The sequence below is a fragment of the Balaenoptera physalus genome (assembly GCF_965194825.1).
Source record: "Balaenoptera physalus genome assembly, chromosome: 11".
In the NCBI taxonomy this organism is placed as follows: Eukaryota; Metazoa; Chordata; class Mammalia; order Artiodactyla; family Balaenopteridae; genus Balaenoptera; species Balaenoptera physalus.
The window spans coordinates 38335924-38343887 of NC_138896.1; positions in this window are offsets into that span (position 1 = coordinate 38335924).

Here is a 7964-nt window from a genome sequence, read left to right on the forward strand (position 1 = left end):
GACCGCCAGCATCAACATGCCAACCACATGAGTAGGACCATTTTAAAAGTTGACCTTTCACCCTCAGTTAATCTTCCCCAGTTGAAGCCACATGGAGTAGAGACAAGCCATCCCCAATGAGCCTCTGCCTAAACTGTAGAATTGTGAGCAAATAAATGATCGTGGTTGCCACTATGGTTTTTTTTTTTAAGTCTTTATTGAATTTTGTTACAATATTGCTTCTGTTTTACGTTTTTTGGTTTTTTGGCCGCAAGACATGTGGGATCCCAGCTCCCCGACCAGGGATCGAACCCGCACCCCCTGCACTGGAAGGCGAAGTCTTAACCACTGGACCGCCAGGGAAGTCCGACCACTATGTTTTAACATGGCCTGTTATGCAGCAGTACATAATTAAAACAGGGCTCAATCATTTTCACTGTTATTTAACATCCAGTGATTCCCTTCTCCTGTAAATGGGCACTTTGGTTATTTCCAGTTTTCTGTTATTATGCATAGGGCTGCTATAATTATTTTTTTTTAAGATTTTTTGATGTGGACCATTTTTTTTTTAACATCTTTATTGGAGTATAATTGCTTTACAATGGTGTGTTAGTCTCTGCTTTTGGACCATTTTTTTTTTAAAGTATTTATTGAATTTGTTACTACACTGCTTCTGTTTTATGTTTTGGTTTTTTGGCCACAAGGCATGTGGGATCCCAGCTCCCCAACCAGGGATCGAACCCACACCCCCTGCATTGGAAGGCGAAGTCTTAACCACTGGACTGCCAGGGAAGTCCTAATTATTCTTATCCATGTCTTTGGGTCACACATGCAAGAGTTTCTCTTGGACATACACCTAGTAGTAGAATTGCCCCCACAATCTTCCTGTCAGAAGAAAAATGATTGGTGAAGCACCTGCAGTTGGTGTTTGGACCTGTCTGTGTCTTTCAGGATTACTGGGAAAAGTCTAAAGCACTGCACACATGTTTGGGATTATCATTGCTTGCATTTTTGTGGAAGAATAAAAAGGAATCCAAAGGAATGAAGCACTAATGGTGGAATTTCAGATATACTGGAGACCTGTGGGTAGACATTTGGTTACTGGACACCTGTGGGTAGACATTTGGTGACAAGAGGAACTGCCCACAGACACTGAGTTCAGTCCTCTGAGCCAGCCTTCAAAGCGCCCAAGACATCCCTCTCCCAGGATCTTTAGCTCAGAACAGCCTTCTGAATGATTCCCAAAAAGTAGGAATTATGCATTCTTTCACTTTTTTCTTTCCTAACAAATTATTTTTAAGCCCCTCCCAAGAAAAAGCCCCATCAAAGTTCTGAGGGTCTTGGGTTTGGATCCTCTGATTGCATAGCAGTGTGGAGTCTTAGAAAGTCATTTCAGGATTTCAGATCCATTATCTGACTCCTCACCATCCCCACCCCCCTCCCTCCCTCTCCATCCTGGATGGGTGCTTTAGACCCATGTTACAGATGGTGGAATGGAGGCCCCAAGAGGTGCTGGCTTTGGCTGAGATGACACAGGCAGAGAGTCAGGGCAGAGTCGGGGGCAGCCCTCTCTGCTCCCCCTCCTATCAGCTGCTTGTCCTTATCTTTGCTCCCCTAGGATGGCACTGAGTGTCACACATAGTCAAGATGCCACCAGAGCCACTGTGGAATGCAACAGCTGCAAACCCAATCCCCAAATGCTGGTGGCCCGAAGTTCAGAGCTAAAGGGAGATTATGCCTCCCTCTCCTCACCCTCAGTGGTTCTTAACAACCCTGCACCTGCTGTGAGGAATGATTACCGATGTCTCCTTTTGGGTACATGCGAGCAGCTCAGTGCTGGACTTAGGAAGAAAAGTGGGAGTGTGTGTTAGGATGACTCTAGCCATTGTAATAAATAAACTCTCAAATTACAGTGACAACCCAATAGAAGTTTATTTCTGACTCACATATGAATACAATTGAGGTGTTCTGGTTGGCAAGTAGCTGATCTCCATGTGATAATTCAGGGACTCAGGCCCTTTCCATCCTGTGGCTCCACCATGCCCTAGGGCATCAGGATCTCTGCTTCCAGCTGGAGAAAGAGAAAGAACATCAAGAAGGTATATGCATTTCTTCACACCTGGTTCAGAAGTAACACGCATCATTTCCCACCCACATTCCATTGGTAAGAACTTGTCATGCGGTCCCACTTAGATCAAGGGTCTGTGTAGTCCCTGGAGGGGGGCACAGATGTCTGATGAGCTGCTAGCCATCTCTGCCACAGCAGAAGAGTGAGGCAGATGAGAACCCCTTCCTCTTCCCCCTCTTCCCACAAGAGAGTTTTTTCCTGCCGAGTTTCCGGACCTGGCCACAAGAAGAACAGTGCATGACCTCTGAGCTGCATGACCTTGGACCTCAATATCTTCATCTATAAAACGGATACTTTCATATCCATGATGCTACAACCTTTGCTGAGAGGTTGAAAAAAAAACGAGGTAGACATGATGCTCCCCAGTTCCCAGAGGAGGAAACCAGGACACAAAGAGACAGTGTGACTTGTCTAAAGTCACACAGCAGGACCCAATTTCCCCCTTCTTGTACATAGGTTTGTTTTGTTCTGACTAGTCAACATCAAAGTCTGCTGAGAAGTCACTGGACTGAAATGCAGGAAAATCCCCTACTCAGCAAATCCATCTGAAAACCTCCTGGGGGCCTAGGAGGATTACTAAGAAAAAGCTTTTTATCGTCTGAAATGCAGGTATAGAGACCCTGACAGGTTCTTGGTGGGCTGTGTGGGACCCAGCCTGGACCTGGTTGGGGGGAGGGAGCCTGCTGTGGTGAGACTTTGTGTGATCACTTTGCAGATGCCTGAACTCCATCCTTTAAACCATTTTCCCTCCAGCTCAGGCATTCTCAACACAGGGAATGGGAGAAAAGGGAACCCCCTTTTGAAAAATGTTCAAGTCCTACAAATACGCAGACTCTCTCTAGAAGAAGACACAAGAAACAATGACAGTGGTTGCCTCTGAGGAGGGAAGCAGGTCCCCTGTGTCACCTGCCTCCATGGGCACCATTAGCACCATCTGAGTCTGTGTGGACAGCGCCCCCTGGAGTTGTGCTATGTACAACTCTGGGTGCAAGGTAGGCTTATTCCTCATAATATATATTAATAGTTAGCTCCATTTAAAATAATAGTTAACACAATTAAGAACCTATTCCAATTTCTGGCCCCATCTGGACCTACTGAATTAAAATTGTGTGAGAGTAAACCAGCTGCACAAGTATACAGGTATTTTGAAAAATCTCCCCAATAACTGGAACCTCTCCACCCTCCAGCCTCACGGCTTTGGGAACCCTGATTTAGTCTGTCCATGCACAGGGCCCCCTTTCTTACCTCTAGAAGTTCTCAGCAGACCCTTGCATCTGGTTGAGAATGAGAGAACCAGGAATAGATTCTGTCACTAAATGGGATTGGGGGAAGGGAGAAGGGGCAGGTGGGGTGGGAGCTCCAGGCTTAGTGCGCAGGCCAGCTTTACCTTCTGGGCAGTTGGGTCGCCCACACCCCTGCAGCTCTGAACCACCCCTCCTAGTCCAACGCCCCCCACCTCCACCCCCCACCCCCACCCCACCCGCCCCAGTGTATCACATCAGCATCTTTGGCCGGCACAGCTCAGGCTCGGCCTTGCCCGGGCTTGCCTTTTGTTGCATCATCCTCTGGCCTTGCCCGGTGCAAGCCGCCCACTCACCGCTGGATAAAACCAGCTAATTATATCACGGGAGACCCAAGGCGGGAGCATGTGGGCATTTTCAGCTGACCCAGCCTGTTTCTACTTGCTTTGCATGATTGTTCTTGGTTTTTCAAAATAATAATAACAACTACCAACCAGGGAATAACTGGCCTGGGGCCGTGGAACATGCTGCTGAAGCAAGAGCAAGGGTCCACCTGCTGCTCCAGGAAAAACCTACCCAGCACTCAGCTCAGAAAATGAAAAACAAGTCTCTTGACTCCCAAATCAGGGCTCAACAGACAAACAGCTCTGAGAACAGGATACACTGGAATAAGCAGAATCAGAAATGCAAATATTGCTTTGACAGCATCAATAACAGCAGCAAGGTAATTTATTTTTTCAAAATTTTTAAAAATTCTATTTGTAGTTTAGTCAAAAGTAGAGAGTTTTGTTTTCCCATAATTTCCTACATTTATTTTTGGAGGAGATAATACAGTCAAAAGATACAAAATGATATGCAGTGAAAACTCCCTCCTATCCCTGCCCTCCAGCCTTCCATTTCCTTCCCAGAGGCTGTGGCTGGCTGCTTGTGCCTCCTTCCAGAGATAGTCTATGAACAACCAGATCCACAGTCCTTCATCCAAAACATCTGGGGACAAATGGGTTTCAGAATGCAGAACTTTTCAAATTTTAGACAAGTAATGAGGTGCATGTACCATGTATTTTGCAACATCTTCCCTCCATCTAGGCTCTGTATAGGATGACCCTTGGTCTGAGTTTTAACATTTTAAGTTCCACATCCAAGGAACCTCTCAACTGCAGGCAAACAGGATGATGGGTCACCCTAAGTCTGGAGTGTAAGGTATTTACACTAACGGGGGTGGGGGGTTAGCAGAGGAGGAGTCAGATCTTCATTCCTAATGCTTATTTGTGACTGCAAGTTTAAGTCCAAGCCTGCTCAGAAGTTGAGGGAGAGACAAGAAGACCTGATGAGGTCTCCCAGACCTCCTGAACCTGTCCAACCACTTAGATCATGCAAAGTCATTGACATTAAGAATGGTTTACCAAGCAAGAAAACAACTTACATTCAGACCTACTGTATTAGGGTTCTCCAGAGAAATAGAACCAATCTCTCTCTCTCTCTCTCTCTCTCTCTCTCTCTCTCTCTCCCTCTCTCTCTAATATACATATGTATATATGTAGAGAGACAGAGACAGAGGGACAGAAATTTATTGTAGGGAATTGGCTCACGTGATCGTGCAGGCTGGCAAGTCCATAATCTGTAAGGCAGGCTGGCTGAATGGCAATTTCAGCAGGAACTGATGTTGCAGTCTTGAGTCTGAAGGCAGTCTAGAGGCAGAATCCTTCTTCCTGGTGGTGGTAAGAGGGAGAAGATGGACCTCAGTCTTTTCTCTTAGGCCTTCAACTGATTGGATGAGGCTCAACCGCATTATGCTAATCAAACCAAATTATGTTAATCAGCTTTACTCAGTGTCTATTGATGTAAATGTTAATCACATCTAAAAAATACCTTCACAGTAACATCTAGACTGGTGTTTGACCAAACAACTGGGCACCAAGTTGACACAAAACCTTCACACCTGTTTAACATCCCAACTCTTCAGCTGTGAGTGTTTGTCAGGGATGGGATATGGAAGTCCCCACCTTCCCAGAGCTAACAGTCACAGAGATAAAGCTGGGGTACACAAAACAATCATGAAGAGTATGAAGAAGTGTCTTGTGTGCGATACATTGAGAGGTTCTGAGTACAGCCTGGAAAAGTCCCCTCAAATATAGTCCAGAAGGCCAGAAAGATACTGGGAGTTCATGCCCAACATTGAGACAAGCAGGCTTCCTCTCTTGTCAATTTCACTCATTTTTTTAATACAAACAAAAATCTTTAATAAAGTGGGCCGGCAGAGCAGTATTAGTAAATCCTAAATGTAAGAACACAAGCTCTCAATAAAGAACACAGGTATGATAGGACTCCTTTCTCCCTGACCTGTTACCATTCATCAGTTTCAGCTTCTGGTTAAGTCTCCAGATTTAAAACATTTTCCGGACTAGACTTGTAATCATGTTCCTAAGCTGCCAACCACCCTGAGATTTCAGAGGCTTCTCGTTCCACATAGATTCAAAAGGCCTTCCAGCTTGTCCTGTCTGCCAAGGGCTTTGCTCCACCCCAGGACTAAGCCATTTTTCTGCTGGTTTTCCTTGAGAACAAAATAGAACCAGAGTATATTCATTCCCTCACTCACTTGTTTGTTCGTTCACCCATTCATTCATGATATTACCAGTCCAAATGGTGATGCGTAGAGGCTATGCCTGCAAAAGGAGATACAAAATACTATGCACCAATAACAAAGGAAAACAGGCTCACATAGGTAAAAATCCTACCCAGATAGGTCTCGGTGACCAGGCCCAGTTAAAGAAAGGGGTTAGATGTCAGCAGATGGGGACTTGGAAGTCTGAGTTAGGAACCCCCTTCCTAAAACCAAGGGAGGATCCAGGTGGCGCTTAAGTTTATGCGATGATAGAAGTCCTCTATAAGAAAAAGAAGACACAATTATACATATAGTATTGCCAGAACACTTCCCATGCAAATGAAAGTCCTGGAAGCCTGCCTTCATTAGCTCACCATAAATCCACGCTGTGTGTAGCTAAACAGGGATCAGGGAGGTGGTAGTGTATGTGCAAGGAGTGGCACCTGGGGCTACAGTTTTAAAACTTAAAGGACCAGAATAACCTGGGCTAGAGGACAACACAGGAGAGCCAAGAGAGAGTGGATGAAACCATCTTGCAGGGCCCGGATCAGCCTGTCTCATGCGTGCTGGGGCCCCACCCCCACCCCACTGGCTGCACAGAGGGTGCTCTGGTTGATGGTGCTCTAATCCCTGCCTCCCCCAGTATTAATAATAATGGTAATAATAGTAATAGTAATAATTAGTACTAAGGAGGCTCACACTTATTGAGCGCTTCCTATGTGCCAGGTTCTGTTCCAAGTACTTTGTCCATAGTCACTTGGTGAGTTTTCATAACAGCTCTATGAATGAGACACCATTACTTTCATCCCCATTTTAAAGATTAGGAAACTGAAGTAGAGATAGAGATTAAATCATTTGCCCAAGCCAGACAGGGACAGAACAAGGATTTGAACCCAGACAGGCTGGCTCCAGAGGTAAATCTTTTAACCACTAATAACAACAACAGCTAACACTTAGGTCATGATTACCCTGTGCCAGCTGCTCCTCTAAGTGGTCACATGTATCAGCTCAACTAATCCTTACAGGTGCTATTATTATCCCCATTTTATAGATGAGGCAACCAAAACACAGAAAGGTCAAGCCACTTGCCTAGGTCACACAGCTAGGAGGCTGCAAAAGAGGGGCTTGAACCCAGGCAGCCTGGCTCCAGTGGCCACATTCTTGTTCACCGAACTGTACCCCTGTGCCATGACCGGATTTAAGGGTAATCTGAGAGCAATGGCCGTGGCTTACTTTTCTCTGCATCATGTGTGGTGCCAGCACTGCAGAATTTAATAAGAACTCAATAAATAGTCAATGAACCTTTCTCTAAAATAACCCTTCCTGATAACGTACAAAAATCACATTTCAAGTTTATTGTAGAAAATCTGGAAAATACAGAAAGGCTCCAAGAAGAAATGCAAGTCATTCTCACTACAGCAGAGATAACTAGAGCTAACATTTTGGTGTCTTTCCAGCCAGTGTTACAAAATAGGGATCCCACTGTATGTCCTGTCTTGTAACCTCCTTTTTTCTCACTTATCGATACATCACAAACATTTTCCCACGTCTTTACATTTTCTTCTGCAACTTCCACAGAGGAATAATTTGTGAATGCTCAAGTGACCTGCTCAGGGTGCCACCAGCAATGAACCAGAATGTCGCCCACAAACAGCCCCCTCCCCAGGGGGCTCCTCATAAACAGCCCTCTCCCACCAATCTCTCCACCCCCATATATGCCCACCCTATACACTCGGCCCTCTTCTACTTCCTGTCATCTCTAGAAAGCTCATGGCATTCCCTTTGCCTTCCTTCTTAGACTCAGGGTCTCCTCCTCCACTCCTGCCAAGGGTGTGTCCCCATCCTTTTTAACATCCCGTACATCTATTATCCTGTTTTCCCCTCTCCAGGTCACTCTGCACACTTCTCATACCCTCCCTCAACCACGATCAAACTTTTGTCATCCTGTGCCCCATTCCCACAGGACTTGCTAGAGACAATCCAGTTCCATCGGCAAGCCGGCATTAGGCAATGT